This window comes from Ahaetulla prasina, chromosome 2 (assembly GCF_028640845.1).
Source record: "Ahaetulla prasina isolate Xishuangbanna chromosome 2, ASM2864084v1, whole genome shotgun sequence".
Lineage (NCBI taxonomy): Eukaryota > Metazoa > Chordata > Lepidosauria > Squamata > Colubridae > Ahaetulla > Ahaetulla prasina.
Window position 1 is genome coordinate 128,168,719 of NC_080540.1, and position 23,150 is coordinate 128,191,868.

Consider the following 23,150-nt stretch of genomic DNA (forward strand, 5'->3'; position numbering starts at 1 on the left):
ATCAATGTTGTTTTGTTTTTTTCTCATAAAAACTAGCTGTGGTTTTTGGGTGATGGGAAAATAGCAGAATGGAGAGTTGCCCATTCCCACTCATCAGGAACCTTCTGGGACTAACACAAATCTAACTCCAGACAGTAAAGGCTTGGGGTGGGCCAGAAATCCTTGCTCAAAAAAAGCAAATCCACCCACTATTAGGTCAGCCAGGGCAGCTTTCCCAGCGGATCTTCTTCCATGGAATACTATGAGCAGAATGTTGCCTCTTTTCAAATAATGGGATGTTTCCTGTCTAAAAATGGATTACTCAGTATAGCATTATTAATTCTTGGACAATGGTATCTGGAGGTAGAATTGGACTGAAGATAAACTGGTAGAGCTTTACGTACTCGAATGTTTTAAGTAGAATATACTTGTTTTGTCCATTTTTCAATTATGTATGAACCCCCATTCCCAAATAATGCCATCCATGCTTGAAGTCAAGTCCATCCAATTATATTCCATGTCCTACTTAGAAAGCTGTCATTGAGATAGCTCCACTGCAGTGATTTCCTTTCATCCTCAAGGTAGAAGGAAAAATGCCAACTGCATCCCCCCCACAGGGGAACCATAGAAACAAGGTTCATAAAGTTGCTGTGCTCTCTTCCAGAGGTCAGTGATGTTCTCCAGAAAGCTGCCAGGATGGGATCAGGAAGAAAGAAAACAGCAGAACTGCCATGAGAAGGACAGGAGAGAAAAGAATTCCACCCCTGCCACTTTACTCTGCCCCTCTGCTCAGTTTTCCCACAGTTTTCCCACTACTCCTTTTCATTTTCTATCCATTTCAAATTGAAAGAAAAGGAGATACCACTAGTTTTTCTGCACCCACTTTTCAATTCCTTCCAGCTGATTCTGGAAAAACTTTTGGTGTTGGACCACTCGCTTACTATCAAGCTGTTTGGAGAAATTGAGTTTGCTAAGTAAGGGTATTGGGCTTCAAAAATTTTAGCAAGGGGTTCTCTGCCCGGTTGCTGGGTGGGTGTGGCCATGGTGGGTGTGCCCTAGTCGGCTTCCTGCACCATGGTGGGGGGGTGTTTTTGCCCTCCCCAAACTCCGGAGGCCCTTCCCGAACTTCCAGTAGGCTCATTTTTCACCCTCACCAAGCCTCCGCGCATGCCCTGCACCTACCTGCATCCAAAATGGGCCACGTGGAGACTCCTGGGAGGGGTGGGTGGGGTGGGTGTGGCCAGCCAGGAGTTGGATTTGGAGGTTCTCCGAACTGCACAGATTCTGCACAGAATCTTGTGCAAAGGTGTTGGTTACTACCTTTAAAGCGCTCTGTGGCTTAGGGCCTGGGTACTTACGGGACCGCCTGCTGTTACCTCATGCCTCCCACCGACCCATACGCTCACACAGAGAGGGACTTCTCAGGGTGCCGTCCGCCAGACAATGCCGGCTGGCGGCCCCCAAGGGAAGAGCCTTCTCTGTGGCGGCTCCTAGTCTCTGGAACGAACTTCCCCCTGGCTTGCGCCAATTGCCTGACCTTCGGACCTTTCGCCGCGAGCTGAAGACGTATTTATTTACTCGCGCGGGGTTGGCTTAAATTTTAAATTTTTTAAATTTTAAATTTTTTGGATGTATTTTAATGGGGTTTTAGATTTTAATATGTTTTAAATTTCGGCCAATTTTATAATAAGTTTTTTAAATTGTTTATTTTAATTGTATTCTGTTATTGTTTTTATTCCGGCTGTACACCGCCCTGAGTCCTTTGGGAGAAGGGCGGTATAAAAATCTAATAAATAATAATAATAATAATAATAATAATAATAATAATAATAATAATAATAATAATAATAATAATAATAATAATAATAATAATCTTAGCTAGAGGTTCCCCTGCAAACCCCCAGCAACCCACCCCTGGTATTGCCCCAATGTAGATTCTGGAATTTTCTTTCAGCTGTGTTTTTATAACTTTTGTAATTAGTATTCATGTATGAGAAAGAGAGAGAAATGAGAAATGAAATCTTACCATATTATTTATTTATTTATTTATTTTTATTTTGTCACAACAGTATATATAAGCATTGACATGTAACAACTATATAATATATAAGCATATATATGAGCATAAGTATGTAATAACTATATTAATTAGATATAATGAAAGTGAATAAAAGGACAGGAACGGTAGGCACGTTTGTGCTCTTATGCACGCCCCTTGGGTGAGGTCAATGGTAGACAGTTTTTGGTTTTTGGTTTTTAGTTTTTGCTAGGTTTTGAGAATAAACAAGCCGAACTGCAAGATAAGTAAAAGTTGCTAGTTAGGTCCTGCTATCTCCTTACTGGTGGGAATAATATCTCCTTCATGGAGGGAACCAAATTTTGATTTTCCATGTGGTAAATATTCCTCTGACTATACCACAAAAAGGAAATGAAGGAGACTGCTCTGGAGAGCCACAATACAGTAGAAATGGCTATCGACAGAGACCAGGAGCTCAATCACCAGATGGGAGAGAATGGTCCTTTAACCAGCCATTGGAGCTCAGCAGTTCATTGACCTTTGAAAGACAATTCTGCAAAGTGACACAGAATGCCTACATAGATTGTCTCAGCACCTTGCCAGCCAAAATGGGGCATGGGGGATCCTCACACGGCCCCCCTGCGCCTCGTTTTCACCATCCATGGCCTCCTGCAGCACTCACCCGGCCGTTTTTGAACCATTTTTGGGCCATTTTGGGGCAGTTTTTCGGCTCGTTTTTCGGCCATTTTCTGGCTGTTTTTCGGCCAGTTTTTGGCCAGCAGAGTGCTGCAGGAGGCCATAGAGGCATGGAGGGGGTGCAAGCAGCCTGTTTTAGCCACCAGAGGGACCGCGAGCCAGTCCTTTCATATTTCTAGGCCGGCCCTACAGGCCAGGTTTAAGCACCCTTGAGTTTGATACCTGTGGTATACATACATACATACATACATACATACATACATACATACATACATATAAACAACACACACACAACATTTAAATTAACTAGCATGGAGTCATACTGATAATAACATACATTTTACTGATAATCAAATTTGTTCCGATGTAATGGGATATGAATGCTGTGTCTTAAAGTATGATAAAGCTGCAACATACAGGAAAGTGGGAAATATGTTACAAAAGATGATGCAAAGTACTTCTCCTAGGTTTCACCAACCTTTTCCAAAGTCTATTTATAAGCATTCATGGTCCAGAGCTGACCAGTCATATTTCTACTTCATAGAATTTCTCTTCCTTCAGCCTTTTCAGCTTCTGTTCCCTATTCCCAGTCTCTCTTTAATTAGGTGCTTCTTCCCTCTCTCTCTGTTTGCTAGTAATCAGCTACAAAAACGAAGAAGGCCCCAACAGAATAGTGATTTTGATGACAGACATTATTTCCGGACCAAAAAACCTCATTAAGGATATGGAATGGGAGTTGTAAAGACTTAATGAAATGTTCCTAGAGGAGCAAGAAAATCTTATTACAAGAACTTGCTAGTCATTAAGTTTTTTTAAAAAAATCCTGAGTTAAAGGAAAAGTTAGAAAAATGTAAGAACTGAAATGTAAGCTTTTATTAACTACCTCTTGGAGTTTATATTATTTCCTATGTATAATTTCTATCTCCATCTGCTAAAAATTAAAATTTTAAATTTTTAAATTTTAAAAATTAAAAATTAAATCTCCATCTGCTAAAAATTAAGGAACATTTCTTTAAGGAGCAGCTTTCTTTAATCTCACCCCCGCCTGTCTTTACAAACACGGAGGAGATTCTAACACAGGAGGAGGCAATTCCCACGGAGCCATGGATTACTAAAAAAACCAAACGACGGAAACGAAGGAAACGAGGTAAACGATCTGGGATCTTAATCAAGCTAAGAACTCGCACTAAAACTCCTCTGCCTTCAATTTTCCTAACAAATATACGCTCACTTGCAAATAAGATGGATGAAATACTCCTCTTAAACAAATACTATTCTGATTTTCACAATTCAGCAGTCCTATGCTTCTCTGAAACCTGGTTAAATGAATCAATTGAAAATAGCAGCCTGAACATTCCAGGATTTCAAATTGAACGATCAGACAGGATTCCAGAAACATCTGGTAAAAAGAAAGGAGGAGGCTTATGCCTATATATTAATTCAACCTGGTGTCAAGATTTTAACATAATTTACAAATTCTGTGACAACAATTTAGAGACTCTAATTATCAACTGCAAACCTTACTATTCGCCTCGTGAATTTTCCTCATTTCTTCTAATTGCTGTTTATGTCCCACCACAAGCCTGTGTAAATGAGGCATTACGAACTCTAGCTGACCAAATCATGGAGGCTGAAGCCAAACACCCTGATTCACTGGCCATTGTTTTGGGAGATCTAAACAAGGCAAACTTAAGGAAAGAACTACCAAAATACTTTCAGCATGTCAATTGTCCCACCAGAGGCAAGAATACTCTAGACCACTGCTACACAACACTAAAAGATGCCTATCGGTCTTTACCACGTGCAGCTGTAGGACACTCTGATCATTGCATGATTCACCTTGTACCTGCTTACAGGCAAAGACTTAAAGCCATAAAACCAATAATTAAATCAGTGAAAACCTGGACGGAGGAATCAGAATTAAAGCTAAAGGCATGTTTTGACTGCACTGATTGGAATATTTTAAAGATACCTCTGCAGACCTGGATGAACTCACAGATACTGTAACATCATATGTCAGCTTCTGTGAAGACCTATGTGTACCTACAAGGAACTTGCGAATACACAGTAATAACAAACCTTGGTTTATACCTAAACTTAAGCAGCTACGACATTCCAAAGAGGAAGCCTACAGAAAAGGTGATAAAATGCTGTACAATCAGGCCAGAAATGCACTAACAAGGGAGATAAGAGCAGCAAAAAGAAGCTACTCTGAAAAGCTAAAGAATCAATTTTCAGCAAATGAACCAGCAAACATGTGGAAAACTCTTAAAAATATCACCGGCTATGGCAAACCTCCTTCCCAGGCTGAAGGTAATCAACAACTGGCAGATGACCTGAATGAGTTTTACTGCAGGTTTGAAAGGAAACTACAGCCACCTATCTCCACAACCCCCATCTCAGACACACCAACAACAGCCAAGCCTCCTACAACTGACCCCATTTCATTGGGTTCACAACCCCTAGTGATCACAGAAAAGGAAGTGCAGACCTATTTCACAGACAAAAGCCAGGAAAAGCTCCAGGCCCAGACAAGATAACTCCTTCTTGCTTAAAAGTCTGTGCTGACCAATTGGCCCCCATCTTCACCCATATTTTCAATAAATCACTAGAGATGTGCTATGTTCCTTCTTGCTTCAAACACTCTACCATCATCCCAGTGCCGAAGAAGCCCACCATCAAGGAACTGAATGACTACAGACCAGTTGCTCTAACATCTGTAGTCATGAAAACCTTTGAAAGGCTAGTGCTTTCCTACCTGAAAACCATCACGAATCCGCTCTTAGACCCCTTGCAATTTGCATACCGAGCAAATAGATCAACAGATGATGCTGTTAATATGGCTCTGCACTACATCCTACAACATCTTGAGTCTCCAAAGACCTATGCAAGGGTCCTTTTTGTAGACTTTAGTTCAGCATTCAATACCATCATTCCAGACATTCTTCTAACTAAGCTAAACCAGCTACAGGTACTCGAACAGACTTGTAAGTGGATCACAAGCTTCCTAACAAACAGGAAGCAGCAGGTGAAGCTAAGCAAGATCACATCAAATACCTGTACAATTAGCACAGGGCCCCCCAAGGCTGTGTGCTCTCCCCACTTCTCTTCTCTCTGTATACCAATGACTGCATCTCCAATGATCCATTTGTTAAGCTACTGAAGTTCGCAGATGACACAACAGTGATTGGTCTCATCCGAGACAATGACGAATCCGCATATAGACGAGAGGTCGAACGACTAGCCTTGTGGTGCAACCAAAACAATCTGGAACTGAACACACTCAAAACCGTAGAAATGGTGGTAGACTTTAGGAAAAACCCTTCCATACTTCCACCTCTCACAATACTTGACAACATAGTATCAACAGTAGAAACCTTCAAATTTCTGGGTTCTATCATATCGCAAGATCTCAAATGGACAGCTAACATCAAAAACATCATTAAAAAAGGACAACAAAGAATGTTCTTTCTGCGCCAACTCAGTAGCTCAAACTGCCCAAGGAGCTGCTGATCCAATTCTACAGAGGAATTATTGAGTCTGTCATTTGCACCTCTATAACTGTCTGGTTCGGTTCTGCAACCCAACAAGAAAAACACAGACTTCAGAGGATAATTAGAACTGCAGAAAAATAATTGCTACCAACTTGCCTTCCATTGAGGACCTGTATACTGCACGAATCAAGAAGAGGGCTGTGAAAATATTTGCAGATCCTCGCATCCTGGACATAAACTGTTTCAACCAGTTCTCCAGAACCTGTCAGAACCTGCTGAGCACTGCACACCAGAACAACTAGACACAAGAACAGTTTTTTCCCGAAGGCCATCACTCTGCTAAACAAATAATTCCCTCAACACTGTCAGACTATTTACTGAATCTGCACTACTATTAATCGTTTCATAGTTCCCATCACCAATCTCTTTCCACTTATGACTGTATGACTATAACTTGTTGCTGGCAATCCTTATGATTTATATTGATATATTGATCATCAATTGTGTTGTAAATGTTGTACCTTGATGAACGTATCTTTTCTTTTATGTACACTGAGAGCATATGCACCAAGACAAATTCCTTGTGTGTCCAATCACACTTGGCCAATAAAAATTCTATTCTATTCTATTCTATTCTATTCTATTCTATTCTATCAAACCCCACGATCAAACACTTCCTCCAACCTTTACAAACCAGTTGTGAAATCCATTTTTTTACTACCGGTTCGGTAGGTGGGGCAGGGGAAGGATCTTCATTCCTTCCCCACTCCAGGGGAAGGACATTGCAAAATCCCATTTCACAGACAAAAGCCAGGAAAAGCTCCAGGCCCAGACAAGATAACTCCTTCTTGCTTAAAAGTCTGTGCTGACCAATTGGCCCCCATCTTCACCCATATTTTCAATAAATCACTAGAGATGTGCTATGTTCCTTCTTGCTTCAAACACTCTACCATCATCCCAGTGCCGAAGAAGCCCACCATCAAGGAACTGAATGACTACAGACCAGTTGCTCTAACATCTGTAGTCATGAAAACCTTTGAAAGGCTAGTGCTTTCCTACCTGAAAACCATCACGAATCCGCTCTTAGACCCCTTGCAATTTGCATACCGAGCAAATAGATCAACAGATGATGCTGTTAATATGGCTCTGCACTACATCCTACAACATCTTGAGTCTCCAAAGACCTATGCAAGGGTCCTTTTTGTAGACTTTAGTTCAGCATTCAATACCATCATTCCAGACATTCTTCTAACTAAGCTAAACCAGCTACAGGTACGGAACAGACTTGTAAGTGGATCACAAGCTTCCTAACAAACAGGAAGCAGCAGGTGAAGCTAAGCAAGATCACATCAAATACCTGTACAATTAGCACAGGCCCCCAAGGCTGTGTGCTCTCCCACTTCTCTTCTCTCTGTATACCAATGACTGCATCTCCAATGATCCATTTGTTAAGCTACTGAAGTTCGCAGATGACACAACAGTGATTGGTCTCATTCGAGACAATGACGAATCCGCATATAGACGAGAGGTCGAACGACTAGCCTTGTGGTGCAACCAAAACAATCTGGAACTGAACACACTCAAAACCGTAGAAATGGTGGTAGACTTTAGGAAAAACCCTTCCATACTTCCACCTCTCACAATACTTGACAACACAGTATCAACAGTAGAAACCTTCAAATTTCTGGGTTCTATCATATCGCAAGATCTCAAATGGACAGCTAACATCAAAAACATCATTAAAAAAGGACAACAAAGAATGTTCTTTCTGCGCCAACCCAGTAAGCTCAAACTGCCCAAGGAGCTGCTGATCCAATTCTACAGAGGAATTATTGAGTCTGTCATTTGCACCTCTATAACTGTCTGGTTCGGTTCTGCAACCCAACAAGAAAAACACAGACTTCAGAGGATAATTAGAACTGCAGAAAAATAATTGCTACCAACTTGCCTTCCATTGAGGACCTGTATACTGCACGAATCAAGAAGAGGGCTGTGAAAATATTTGCAGATCCCTCGCATCCTGGACATAAACTGTTTCAACTCCTACCCTCAAAACAACGCTATAGAGCACTGCACACCAGAACAACTAGACACAAGAACAGTTTTTTCCCGAAGGCCATCACTCTGCTAAACAAATAATTCCCTCAACACTGTCAGACTATTTACTGAATCTGCACTACTATTAATCGTTTCATAGTTCCCATCACCAATCTCTTTCCACTTATGACTGTATGACTATAACTTGTTGCTGGCAATCCTTATGATTTATATTGATATATTGATCATCAATTGTGTTGTAAATGTTGTACCTTGATGAACGTATCTTTTCTTTTATGTACACTGAGAGCATATGCACCAAGACAAATTCCTTGTGTGTCCAATCACACTTGGCCAATAAAAATTCTATTCTATTCTATTCTATTCTATTCTATTCTATTCTATCAAACCCCACGATCAAACACTTCCTCCAACCTTTACAAACCAGTTGTGAAATCCATTTTTTTACTACCGGTTCGGTGGGTGGGGCAGGGGAAGGATCTTCATTCCTTCCCCACTCCAGGGGAAGGACATTGCAAAATCCCCATTCCCACCCCACTCTGGAACCAGCCAGAGATGGTATTTGCCGGTTCTCCGAACTGTTCAAAATTTCCGCTACCAGTTCTCCAGAACCTGTCAGAACCTGCTGAATTTCACCCATTACAAACTATATAGCAGAGGCAGGAAATGTCATACCCGGAGTCATTTTCCTGCCAGAATTATTGCTCCCTTTGATCTTTAATTTTTTTAAAAAATTCAAAATAAATAATAACTCAAAATAAATTGGCATGCTGAGAGCAAATGCCATAGACTCTAGCAGTACAGGAATATGATTGTACATAATGCAGTCTATACACATAGAGAAAACACAGAAAGTATACAGGATTATGTTATACCATTAGTGGGGGGGGCAGGAAAGATGATGGGGAACCTCATTTGCCTACTTTTTGGCAGATGGGTGCTTTGCAGTTGGGTACTGTCACCATGGCAACTCTTTTAGGAAGAGATCAGCCCCTTGATACCATTTTGTTAAGGTATTCATGACATGCCCTCAACTGCATTTAGAATGTGCTTACTCCTTCCAAAAGTTAACCTGTCTTCTGGATCTGTGAAACTTTAGCACCACTGTATAAATCCTGAGTGGAAACAATTCAAGCCTTCCCTAAAGACACTTTAGTTCTTCCATTCTCTTAAGCAAATGGTGAACTAACATGAATAGTACCCCCACTGCTGAGTAGTATTGCTCTTCTAGCTGCTGCTTAGATTTTACATTTCAGTGGCTGTGAGCAGGTGAATTCAGGGCAAAATATCTGGGTAAAATGTTTCCTAATTGAGTGTGGACATATATTAGCTGAGTGTGCACCTCCATTTATTTAAATATTTAAATCCCCATTTTGGATGTCTTGGTAGCCTTTCTTCCCTCGTTTTCATTTTCGTAAGAAAATTGTCTTCTCATCATTCAAAACACCAGTTCTGGAATGTGCCATATTGCTAATGGCCTTTCTGCCATGTGATAGTTCTAGTTATGTTGCAACTACAACTCCCATTACTTCCAGTAGCATGACCAACTTGTCTTGGGATTGTAGGTACATCAGTTCTAGGATGCAGCAAGTTTAAGAAAGTGGGGTTAAGGCTTGGGATCTGATCAACCTGGTGGTCTTTTTCAACCATATAGAGGTGTTCTGGCCTAGGTTGGGGAAAGTTGGAGCAGTATTTATTAAATAATAAAGTGGTGGAATCTCCAATTAGAGTTGTGAAGAGGGGCTAAGCTTAGAATTCTTGCACAGCAGGAAATTGTGGAGATATTACTTCTCCCCCTCCCCAAAGCCTGAAGCCTTATCTGGCAGTTCTCAAGAAAATGCAGTCAGATTTCTGCAAATAGGCATGCAACAAATAAAGAAGTAACTTTGATCATCTCATAGTGTCATTCTGGTTCCTTGTCCCTGACATATTTCTTACATATAAGGAAACAGATTCAGAGCTAGCAAAGTGTTGTTGTTGTTGTTAGTTGCGAAGTCGTGTCCGACCCATCGCAACCCCATGGACAGTGTTCCTCCAGGCTTTCCTCTACCATTCTATGGAGTCCATTTAAGCCAGGGATGTCCAAACTTGGCGCCTTGAAGAGTGGTGGACTTCAACTCCCAGAATTCCCCAGCCAGCAACTTGCTCATATTTATAGCTCAGGATGGCTGGGGAATTCTGGGAGTTGAAGTCCATCACTCTTCAAGGGGCCAAGTTTGGATACCCCTGATTTAAGCTCAAACCTACTGCTTCAGAGACCTTATTCTCTGGTGTCCCTTTCTTCTTTTGCCCTCAATCTTTCCCAGCATTAGGCACTTCTCCAGCTAGCAAAGTAGATGTTTGCATATAACATCCTGGTTTAATTTAAGCCTTAAGTACCTGAGCCTTTTGACTTCTTGCCTGCCCAGCCTGCATTTTTATCACACTATTTTCCCCAACCACCACTCTGTTTTTTTTATACATAATTTTTATTAAAAGTTTTAAGAATAATAATTAGAAGAACTTACATACACTAGATAGAATGGGGTGGGGGTTAAAAATAACAGAAAAAACACTAAAAGTGCAATAATTGAAGAAAGTGGGGAAAAAAGAAAGGTATAAAGAAGTAGCTTCCAATATTCTTCACAGCTGTTATAAGTACAATTATATTCTAACCCCTCTCTCTAAAATTATATCTCTTCTTCATATTATGACTTTCTTCTTTCTATAATCTATCCTGTCCAATCATCAAAACCATAAACCTCAAGTTGATTTTTCCCCATTTCAAAAAGTCTATAAGATGTACCCAGTCACCAATAAATGTACTTAGCCACCATTCCTATCTTTATGTAAAATACAGTTTGCTGTTTCTGCCAAATCTGCAAGCTACGTATCTTTATACTATGAAAAGAAGGAAGAAACTGTCATGTGCAGGAAGAGGGCAAGGCAAAGGAATTGGACCTCTTTCAAGTTCATATGTGAACCCTTCCAAATTCATATGTATAGTACCCAACATGCTTTCACATGAATGCTGAAACACCTCATAGTGCCAAAAGCATGCCATCAAATGGTTGAGTGATTGAAAACTCCAGTCTCACCAGTAAACCCTCCATTTCATCTGGTAGCTTGTACTCTTTGTTGATCCAAGAATAATTCAAGTGTTTTGACTTTTGCTGGGCTCATGGGACTATTTATTTCTTTATTTCTTTAGGGATTTACATCTTGGGAAAAAATTAAAACCACAACATATGTAATTTTCTCAATTTAGGCCATGGAAAATGTTTCCTCCAGGGTATCTCTTCCCATTGCTTTGCAACAGCATGTTCCTGCAGGAGATCTTAATGCTGCCTTTTCTTGCCACTTATAGCTTCTTTCTTACTGTCTTGCAACTTAAAGGCGCAGTGACTTCATTTCTTCTTTCCCGAACTCTACTGGAAAACAACGGCCATGGTTACAAACAGTTTTTAAAATACGTTCTTGAGATTTCCACCTGCCACCCCCACCCTGGCTAGATCCTCTGCCTGGTATAAATCATAATGCTCATTGAGACAAGCTCAGGTTTTGATCCAAAAGATGTGACACTTGCTGCATGCCCCGACATGAGCTCAATTCCCACCTGCTGTTTTCGGAGACCAGAATATATGCTGTAGTTCTCAACCTCATCCCACCCCAGGCTGCAGCAAATGCAACCTCCATCCTGTTTTCCTTCACTGCCTCAAAACCAGGGTTTTCCACTTTCCAACAAAGGTGAGATAACCAACTCCTTTGTCTAGTTGTGCCTCGATGGATTGTCTGCCACTGCCTTGGCTGTGATTGGCTAGTGTGCAGTGCAGCAAAAATGCTGCTTCTCTTCTGGGCCCCGCCTTATTTGTGCCATTTTTCTTTTTTTTTCTTTTTTTTAATAAAAAAAGTTTTATTTCCATTTTCCAACAACATATTCAATGTACAGTCTCTTATTCAACATTAATCATTAACTTTCATTTGTTACTTATTCGGTCCTGCTCAGCTACCACTTCCTTCCTTAATACAACCTTTCCTCTTCCCTTCTCTACCTTCTTCTACTTTCTCCATCCTTCCTCTCTTTCACTTTTCTACTTCCTCTCCTCCTTCCCACTCCTCTCTTCCCCCCTTTCTAACCCTCTCTCTTTCCCCTTTCTTCTTCCTCTCCTTTCCCCCTCTTCTACCTCTCTCTTTTCCTACCTACTTTCTTCCTTCACTCTCTCTACTCCTCTCTCCCTTTCCATTCCCTTCTGAAATGGCAACTGAGCAGCCCCAATTTCATTTCAAATTGTTCAAATTATTTCTATTTTTTAATTACATTATCTTCAATCATTCCTGTACATTAATAATCCTTCATCTTCCACCTCCTCCACCTCCCTTCCCCTCCCTCCCTCCCTCCCTCCCTCCGAGACTTCCCAGAACAAAGTACAGGGTATAAAGTTAACAATCATAAATTAAAATGCAACATAAATCATAATCCATAGTCACTCCTCACCCTTTGTATCCTCAACTCCTCTCCCAATTAAACATATAAACTAGTATAATACAATTCCTAAATTCACTCGTAAGCTATTTCTTTATTTATTTTTATTTCTTTATTTATTTTGTCATAACAATATATGTAGGTATCATACAAAAAGATTAAATAATATATAAACACATATATGGGTAAATATAAGGAGGTATAAGCATATATGTATATAGGACGAAGAAAAGAAAAACAATAGGACAGGAACGGTAGGCACGTTTTGTGTGCTTATGCACGCCCCTTATGGTCCCCTTAGGAATGGGGTGAGGTCAATAGTAGACAGTTTTTGGTTGAAGATTTTAGGATTATGGGAAGAGACCACAGAGTCAGGTAAAGTATTCCAAGCACTGATGATTCTGTTACAGAAGTCATATTTTCTGCAATCTAGATTAAAGCGGTTGACATTAAGTTTAAATCTATTGGTTGCTCAAGTATTATTGCAATTGAAGCTGAAGTAGTCTTTAACAGGAAGGACATTACAATAGATGATTCTGTGAGTTAAACTTAGGTCTTGTCGTAGGCGATGGAGTTCCAAGTTTTCTAAGCCTAGGATTTCAAGTCTGGTGGGATAAGGTATTTTGTTGTTTTCAGAGGAATGGAGAACTCTTCTTGTATTGATGTCAGAGACACGTTCAATTGTATTGATGTCAGAGATGTGGTGAGGGTTCCAAACAGGCGAGCTGTATTCTAGAATTGGTCTAGCAAATGTTTTATATGCTCTGGTTAGTAGTGTGGTGTTTTTGGAAAAGAAGCTATGCAAGATTGTCGTGTCCCACTCCTCCGCTGACGGCCGGGTCAGGGAAATCCGAATCAGGCTTGCCTCTGCAGCTCTGCCCAAAGTCCTAGCAAAGTCCTCAGAGCAGGCAGGAGACCAGTAAGTGACTTCAGCAAGATAAGTTCGACTTTTGCCTGACTCAGAGACTGCCAGAAAGCAGATCCTTTATATAGGCCATGGGTGTGGCTCCATGACTCAGCACTCATTAAGGCCTGCCCTCCTTCCTTCTGTTGCCTCCGCCTATCCAATCTTCTGATGCGAGGTCACTCCAATCAGCTGTTGGTAATAAACCCTCCTCAGGCTCACATGCTGTGGAGGAGGGGGAGGGGTCTAGCTGCTCCGTTTGCCTGGGCATGGAGTCAGGGCTGGGGCCGGGAGGTGCTCCTTCTTCTGCAGTTTGTCTGGGCATGGAGCCAGGACTGGGGCCGGGAGGCATACATTCCTCCGTGTTCGGGAGCAGATAAGAAGGCCCCGGCTGCTCTGAGGGCGGGCAAGACACAACAAAGATTAAGTTTACAACTCTTAGAGCTTTTTTTGCTATGTAGTTGCAGTGGGCTTTGGCACTTAGATCATTTGACATGAAAACTTTAACGGGAATGGGGTCATCTGTAAGGTAATGTCCATCTAGTATGTACTTAGTGTTTGGGTTCTTTTTTCCTATATGTAAGACTGAGCATTTGCTGGTTGAGATTTGGAGTTGCCAAGTTTTAGACCAAGCGGTTAGATGATCAAGGTCTTTTTGAATGATAGATGTATTGTCTGTGGTGTTAAATAGTTTGACATCGTCAGCAAAGAGAACACAATTACTTGAGATATGGTCACAAAGATCATTAATGTATAGTATGAAGAGTGTTGGTCCAAGGACGCTGCCTTGAGGGACGCCACTTTTGACAGGAACAAGATTTGATAAAGCATTGCCAATTTTGACCACTTATTGTCTGTTAAACAGAACAGCAGATATCCATTTGTGAAGGGGTCCTGAGATGCCATAGGATTTTAGTTTTAGGAGAAGTTTATCGTGTACTACTGAGTCAAAAGCTTTGCAGAAGTCTATGTAGATTGCATCTATTGTTTTGCCTTGATCAAGATTTGTAGTCCATATGTTTTTACAGTGGAGTAGTTGTAAGTTACATGATAATTTTTTCCGGAAACCAAATTGTTTATTGGAGAGTAGGTTGTTAGTTTCTAAGTGTGAGGTAATGGATTGGTTGATGATTGATTCCATGACTTTGCAGGTGACACAGCACAAAGATATAAGTCTGTAATTTCCGACTAAGCTGGGGTCTCCTTTTTTGAAGATGGGGATGACTGTGGCTAGTGACCAAAGTTTGGGAAGGGAACTGGTAGTGAAGGCTTTATCAAAGATTATGCTTAGGGGTTCTGCTATATTAATGGAAAGTTTTTTTAAGAAGTATGCACATAGTCCATCGGGTCCAATAGATAGCGATGGTTTTAAGTTATGAAGAGCTTTTCCAATGTTATCTTCTGTGAAATCTATATGAGTTAAGTCATCATAATCATTGCTGGTACGTTTGTGGAATGTTAGATGTGTGTTATCGGAGTTAACAAAAACTGAGCCAAAGAAAATGTTGAAGATGTTTGCTTTAACTGTTTCGTCATTGCATTCTTTGTTGTTAGAATCTTTTAGTGGTGGGATGGATCTTGAGTCTTTAAGTTTATTGTTAACAAAATTATAAAATATTTGGTACCTTTTAGTCTGATACTTATTTTGAATATAATCAATCCACATTCTCCATTCCGATACATATTTCTCTTGTGTATAGTTTTTCAAGTACGCAGAGATTTTAGCCATCTCTGTCAAATTTGATACTTTAAGTGTCCATTCTTCAATTGTTGGCAAATCTTTCTTCCAATATTGTGCAATCAAAAGTCTTGCGGCTGTTATTAAATTTTTGTGCCATTTTTCTTGGGCTGCTGAATTCCATCCCATTCAGAGGCCACTTTCAAAGGATAATAAGCTGAACGTAAGGAAGCAAGATCATATAACTTACTCGGATTTTAATTGATCTGGTTATTTGTGCAGCCAGCCTCTTATTCTTGCTGGTAGTTAAGCATTGTCAAAAAAGTTATCTGCCTTGGTTTATCACTTATAATATCTGGAAATAATGCTATTGTATTTACAGAGTTGAAGTGTTCAGAAGGCACATGTATGCAGGCAGAGCAATCAGCTTTAAAATAAAAGTCCCTGCATTGCCTTTGGTCAAAAATAGCTCCCTAATTTTTGATGAATCTGTTACTCCAATTGTGCTTCAAAAGTGTGGTGAATATCACACTTGCCTCATATATAAACAGTTCCTAGTTTGAAACTGGCCAAAACATTTTTTTAAAAATAAACTCCCTTTCCCACTGGGATTTTTTTTCTTTTGGAGCATGTTTTTCAATCTGCTGGTCAACTGTTGAAATCCTGTGTTGAAATGTTGGGCCTTTCTTTGCCCTTTCCCCCCCCAATTGGACCCAGGTCAGGGATAGTATTCAACAGATTCTGACAGGTTCTGGAGAACCAGTAGTGGAAATTTTGAGTAGTTCGGAGAACCGACAAATACCACCTCTGGCTGGGCTCAGAGTGGGGTGGGAATGGAGATTTTGCGATATCCTTCCCCTTCCATGCCCATCAAGCCACACTCACCAAGCCATACCACGCCCACCAAGCCACGCCCACAGAACCGGTAGTAAAAAAGTTTGAATTCCACCACTGACCCAGGTAAATGGTAGTCCTTACTCATCTGAGTTATTTCAAAGCTGGAGTGAAACTATTCTACCTGAAGGGACATCATGAATGAGTGAACCATCCACTGGTGAGCTGTTTGTTAAATGGATGGCTCAAAGAAATAGAAATAGTACAGGTAGTCCTCGACTTACAACAGTTCATTTAGTGACTATTTGAAGTTAGAACAGCACTGAAAAAAGTGACTTATGACTGTTTTTCACACTTATAATCATTACAGCATCCTCATGGCCAAAGGATCAAAGTTCGGATGCTTGGCAATTGGTTCATATTTATAACAGTTGCGGTGTCTTGGACTCATGTGATCCCCTTTTGCGACCTTCCGGCAAGCAAAGTCAATGGGGAGGCCCGATTCACTTAACAACCGTGTTACTAACTGAACAACTGCAGTGATTCACTTAACAACTGTGGCAAAAAAAAGTTCATAAAATGGGGCAAAAACCATTTAACAAATGTTTCGCTTAACAACAGAAACGTTGGGCTTCAACTATGGCCATAAGTTGTTTAAAAATTCTGTCTGTTTTTAAAGACAGAACCTTTTGTAGATGATACAACCTGGATCAACACAGATTATTCGAGTATCAACAAAGCTGTAGCAAGAGCAAATAACTGAAAATGAGAGCTGGAAAAATGTCAAAAAACACTTTATTTAAAGCTGATTCCTGTCTCTGTATATGTGTTTTTTAATGCTTTAACTCTATAAACAGCACTAAATTGTTCAGAATGTATATACGTATTTGTTAGAATCCCCATGCTTCTAAGCATATGTGCTGCTCTTGGTTGTAAAAAAAATATTGCACCAATGCAGACTTTGGGTTCACGTTCCTCAGTAGTCCCATCTGGGTTTTGGTCCTGCTGGCCTTCCACACTTAGTTTTGCCATTGGACTGTGATCTCTGCCTTTGAAAAACCATGGGAAGAAAATTGTCCTTTCTCTTCCAAAGTTGGTTAAGAATCTGCTGTGTCTCATCGTGGAATTGTGATGCTTATTGATAAAAGAGGGCATTGCTACTGATTAGTAATCACTACTTGTTTGTGAGATGGGTGCATATAATTTGGCAAATAAAGAAATAAGATCAGTGTACACTATTTAGCCTCATTTGGTGGGGAAATGTGGGCTAAAGAAACTAATAGAGTCACTTTATTAGATGGACAATATATAAATTTAACGAACAGGGAACAGAAAATGTTCTAATTAACTGGATTCCTTTAGCTTTGATTCCATCTTGCACATCCTGATAACATGATGTCACTATGCAAATATGTAATATAATTGTACATTGTGTACATTGTGTCATTTGCACATCCCATTACAGCATATCCTTCATGGATAAGGATGGAGACTCTTGGAGGCTTTCATTGATTTATTGCCTTGCTTCATTCACAGAATTTTTCAGGAAGACCAAACTATATTACCTGTCTTTGGTAATTTTTGTACATTTTCCTTTTATCTGCGCTGTGTGAGAAAAGATGCAATTACTACACACTGAGTTCACACCTTACACAAATTTCTTAATGATAGTTTATTGTTAAACCAGAGTTGGTTGGGTTCATACAACATGGCAAGCCACACTTCAATGGTAGGAGTCACTCAACATCTTAATCCAAAGCCAAACAAATCACATTATGATTTAGCACATATGTGAATGAGGTCATTGTCTTTTGAGTGATATGCCTAAAAACTATTATTCCATAAGTGCCACCTATTCTCTGTCCGTGCTCTTACCATGATGTAGTCAATAACGGGTTGTGAATTTTCCACCAGGTGATACTATAATTCAGAGAAGCATATTCCTCCTCCATTTCTATACTTAGTGCAGGCCAGAGTCAATTTCCTGCTTCTCTGTAGAGAAATACAAAACCCAATACAGTTTACTGTACATTCACTGCAACAGAATATTTAAAATAGGCCATTTCTGACTTTCAGGGTGTTTGAAACTAGACTACTGTCAGCTTAATGCTAGTAAATCATTCTAATTCTGTATAATTAATTGCTTAATTCTGTTAGAATCTTCTCAGAAATACGTCCTATTAAACTAAATAGTGTTTGCTTTGAGGTTGGAAAATTGCAGGAAGCTTTGTGTTTCATTCTATTAATGGGTTTAAATAGGAATGGTCACAGTAATATATTTGCCGGTCAGAAGTTTCTGCTATGAAAACTTTATCGAAATGAATGACATTTATATAAATGGACTGTGTTACCTTTTAGAAGAATCTGATTCAGTTTTCTTGGGTTCTTCTGTTGTTTCTCTGAAGTTTGGGGGAGAAAAGAGAGTCTATTTATTTTGGGCAGCAATAAGAAACAGCTTTTCCTCGTGTTTGGCATCTATTTATTTTACCGGTATGTATTCATTTATAACATTTGAATAGCTACCCATCTTTCAAACAACTGGGCAGCTTCCAATGACATCAGATGCTACCATCACTCTACATTGCTGGCAGTGCCTACAATTCTGTCTACCATATCTTGTGCCAAAATATTTGTGTTTATCATCAGGATCCTAGCTCATTGGCTGATACAATTTCTGTATATCATTGCATGCAAGATGGGAGTGCAAAGCAGCTTTTGCTAAATAAGACTGAAAGGTAAAGTTGGATTTACAATATACTTTGCATCTGAGAACCTTGGTTACTTTCAGATTTTTGTAGGTCAGGGAAAGACTTACTGCCTTCTAGATTTTGGGACTAGCAGCTTTCACAGTCCTTTACCAGTAATGATGCTTATACAGAAATGATAGGAACTGAAGTTCAAAATCTCTGGAAGCAACATTTGCCTTCCTGCGTCAAGGGGGCCTCATTATATTATCAATATATGAAGGAGAACACTCCTTGACTTCTCACTGGTACAGACTGGAGAGACAGCAAGCATCACTGTTTATTATTTCGTGCTCCGATCCAGGAGGACGCTGAGCAGCTTACTGTGCATTCTTTCAGTAAGAAGATTAAAAGAGGAAAACAATGTAACAAAAGAGCAAACTAACAATAGCTAATCTTGTTAAGTCCCACTAATATTGAGAACACAGATGGAAGGACTTACTTTCAAGGAGTCTGTGAATGGCCCTAGACTTCCAGTTTCAGGAGCAACAGAGAAGGAGCTGACTGAATCTTTTAAATCACCTTTAACTATACAGGTAGACCTCAACAAACAACCACAATTGAGCCTAAAATTTCTGTTGCTAAGCGAGACAATTGTTAAGTGAGTTTTGCCCCATTTTACATCCTTCCTTGCCACAGTTGTTACGTGATTCACTGTAGTAGTTGTTAAGTTAGTAACACAATTGTTAAGTGCATCTGGTTTCCCCATTGACTTTGCTTGTCAGAAGGTCACAAAAGGTGATCATATGACCCCGGGACATTGCAACCGTCATAAATACGAGTTAGTTGCCAAATGTCTGAATTTTGATTGTGTGACCATGGAGAGGCTACAATGGTCATAAGTGTGAAAAGCGGTCCTACGTCACTTTTTTCAGTGCCATTGTAACCTCGAAGAGTCACTAAATTTACTGTTGTAAGCCAAGGACTACCTGCATCATTGTTCTCAAGAACGGCACTATTATGGAAAATGAATTTTCCTTACCATTCACTGCAGTTCAAAGGAAGAAGTGGTAATTCTGAATCTATTGAACAAATGAAAATTGTTCTAGGGACTGAGTACAGAATATTATTTTATATGGATCGGTGCAAAATAATTAATGCCATTTCAATGAAGCCGATCTGACACCAGGTAGAGAAGACGCAGTACAGATTTCTCAGTGAATTCACTCTTTCAAAAATCAGTCTTCTTTTGAAAACAATCCAGATCACCTCACCAATAGGAAATCACTAGGCTACACAAGTGCACACACACTAAAAAAAACAAAAAAAAAAGAGGTGGGGGAAGTGTGCCACAAAACATCCATTTGTAAAGGGAGGTAGGGGAGCTGCTTTGTGGGCACACAATGGATTTGGAGCTCCAAGGACTGGCAAGAAATTCAGGGATGGCCATAGGGCAGAGTGTGAATGTTGGATTTGGAGAAGGCAGGGATACAATGGGGAAATGCGTGCATTGGGGTTGGTGTGCTGCCCCACTCACTCACTCACACACACGTAACTGTGGTTTAGTGAGTTTACTCATCTTTCCCAGCAATTCCTTTCACCAAAAAAAACCACCCCCAGAACTATCCCAATTAAGTCCAGTCACAAGCAGACTAATGTTAGTCCACAAAGCACTTGGAAGTTTCTCAAACAAAATAAATCCACCAGGCAAACTTAAATCCACAACACAAGTGAGCTCACAAGTCAAGAAAAGTCCACTTTCCAAGGCACGCTTCAAGTCAAGGCACGGTGTCAATCCAAAGCGAGGCAGGAATCATCACATCCAGAAAAAACACAGCTATGAAACAAACTACATTGCTCCCAGCAAGGCCTCCCTCTGTCTGCTGTGCTAAATAGGCAGCTTCTGGTGCAGCCCATCAAGAAGAGCGAGGCTTTTTCCTCTCGAGTAGTCTGCTTCTGCCTTTTCTCTGCCCTACATGTTCTTGGATCAGGTGCAGAAGGCACTTCCTCCTCCTTCTTACTGACCAGCTGCAACTGCGTGCTTTTCTCAGCAGGAGCCTCAGCCAAATCCCTTACAGACAGCTGCTCAGAGCCATCAATTAACTCAGCTCCCTGACATGCCAAGAACCGGTTCATCTTCCCCTGAGCTGACATCTAGAGAAGTATTCATGGAATAGTGCAGGAGAGTCATCATAGTTGGGCATACAGATAGTCCTTGACTTACAACCACAATTGAGCCCCAAATTTCTGTTGCTAAATGAGATGTTTGTTAAGTGAACTTTGCCCCATTTTACAACCTCTTTTGCCACAGTTGTTAAGTGAATCACTGGAGTTGATAAGTTAGTGCCAAGGTTGTTAAGTAAATCTAGCTTCCCATTGACTTTACTTATCAGAGGTTGCAAAACATGATCACATGATCCCAGGACACTGCAATCGTCATAAATACGAATCAGTTGCCAAGTGTCTGAATTTTGATCACGTGACCATGGGGATGCTGCAATGGTCGTGTGAAAAATGATCAGTGCCATTGTAACTTTGAATAGTCACTAAACAAACCGTTGTAAGTTGAGGACTGCCTATAATTTGCAATCTGAAGGGGTTGTGATAAGGCTCAAGGCGTGATCAAATAGTATGGTGGGTAAGATTTTTTTTTTAGTTCTGACCAATTAGAATGGAATTACATAGGAAACAGGATCAGAGGCACAATGGAGGAGTGCTTAAAAAGTTGTACTGTGGCCCCAATCCATTTTTCATGCTCAAGCTCTCATTGGTTTGATAACATTGACTGAGTTATAAAAAGAACTTGGAGCAAATGTTTGACAGACGATTGCAAACACCCATATTCCAAATAATAAATGTCACTGGGAAACTTAATAGAAAATTTGCTGAGCGTCAAGTTCAACAGGTAGAGCAGGAACTAGCAGCATAGGCTATAAATGCAACTATGTTTTGGAGAACTGGATGAAGTTGTGTTGGGAATGTTCATACTGAAGACGATCAGAGGTGGGCTGCTGCCAGTTTGGGTGAACCGGTAGTTCCGAATACCGGCTGGGTCAGCCCCCCCACCCTGGCGCTATCCCGTCCTATATATATCTCACTCTCTGGCTCACTCGCCTCACCCATGCATCCCAGTTGATTGCCGCGCCTTGCCTGCTCTACTCACCAAGAAGGTGTGCTGGAAGCTGCGCGCATGAAATTGCAGTGTGTTTGAAGCCGCGCGTGCTCACATTTTCGGTTCTGCACTAGGCAAACCAGTTGTTAAATTATGTGAAGCCCACCTCTGAAGATGATAGGGAATAAATCCTGCTGTTCGCATGGTATAATCACAATCTGTGGGGGCTGCAGGGAAGTGACAGAGTGTGCTGAGAATAAAATTCAATATAAAAACTAATTGTACAAGCTCTTACTAAATTCATTGGAACAAGACTTTCCTTCATGCAAATTTTTCTCATAACTTCTTCTTTTCGCCAAATCAATTCAATTGCAATATACCGGTAGTAGAGAATCACTAATTATCCACTCTGAGTCCATCACAAATGCATATTATTAAAATTGCTTAGCTCACTCCATAGCCACTGCAACTTCGGCAATTATTGTAATTCTTTAGGTAGAAGTCACACCTCATAGGGACAAATCTGACAACATTTGTTGAAAAGGTAATTTTGATGTCTAACTGTACTGTTCTCTAGAGAGCCAGTTTAGTGTAGTGGTTAAGGTATGTCTAGAAAGTGGGAGACCGTGACTTCTAGTTCCACCCTAGGTACAAAGCCAGCTAGGTGACCTTGGCCAGTCACTTTCTCTCAGCCCTAGGAAGGAGGCAATGGCAAACCACTTTTGAAAAACCTTGCCAAAAAAATGCAGATATGAGTCCAGGCAGTCTTTGAGAATTGGACACAACTGAATGGAAGAAAAAAACCTAGTTCTCTAACCAGAATAAATTCCTGCTGATATTTTGGTTGGCATTGCTTTGTCCTTTGTGACTAAAAATATTCTCTTGCCTTTTAGCCTCTCCAATCTTGATGTTATCTCAATCCAAAATATCATCCCACTTAAAAAAAATTATTGATTTCCTAAAATCCATGGGGAATATTTAAGATAAGCTACAATTCACATCTGTTAACCCGCTTTTTCTCACCCAGGTTTGAATAAAGATAAGAATTATAATTTAACATGTGATGTAACAAGTAAAAGACAACAAGTCTTTTACTTGTTTTTCCTTGACAAACTCTCTTGTAAAATAGTAATTGCATTTTGAAAAAGTAATACTGGCCAAATCTGTTAAGTTTTGCTTTTCTCTTCCTTGTCTGTTTACATTCTTGTGATATTTGATGAAATATCTGCTTC

General features: G+C 40.3%; 1 long non-coding RNA gene across 2 annotated transcripts; it reads right to left on the reverse strand.

Annotated features, from left to right (window-relative positions):
* Positions 1-11,409: 11,409 nt before the first annotated feature.
* LOC131191124 (uncharacterized) lies at positions 11,410-20,825 on the reverse strand. 2 transcript variants are annotated; one of them, XR_009153430.1, is made up of 4 exons: positions 20,547-20,825; positions 18,474-18,521; positions 17,998-18,114; positions 11,410-11,651 (listed from the first exon to the last, which is right to left on the reverse strand). It is a non-coding gene; the product is annotated as an uncharacterized LOC131191124 (long non-coding RNA). The 2 variants fall into 2 exon arrangements; XR_009153429.1 differs by having other exon boundaries at positions 11,410-11,654.
* Between the last annotated feature and the right edge of the window lie 2,325 nt (positions 20,826-23,150).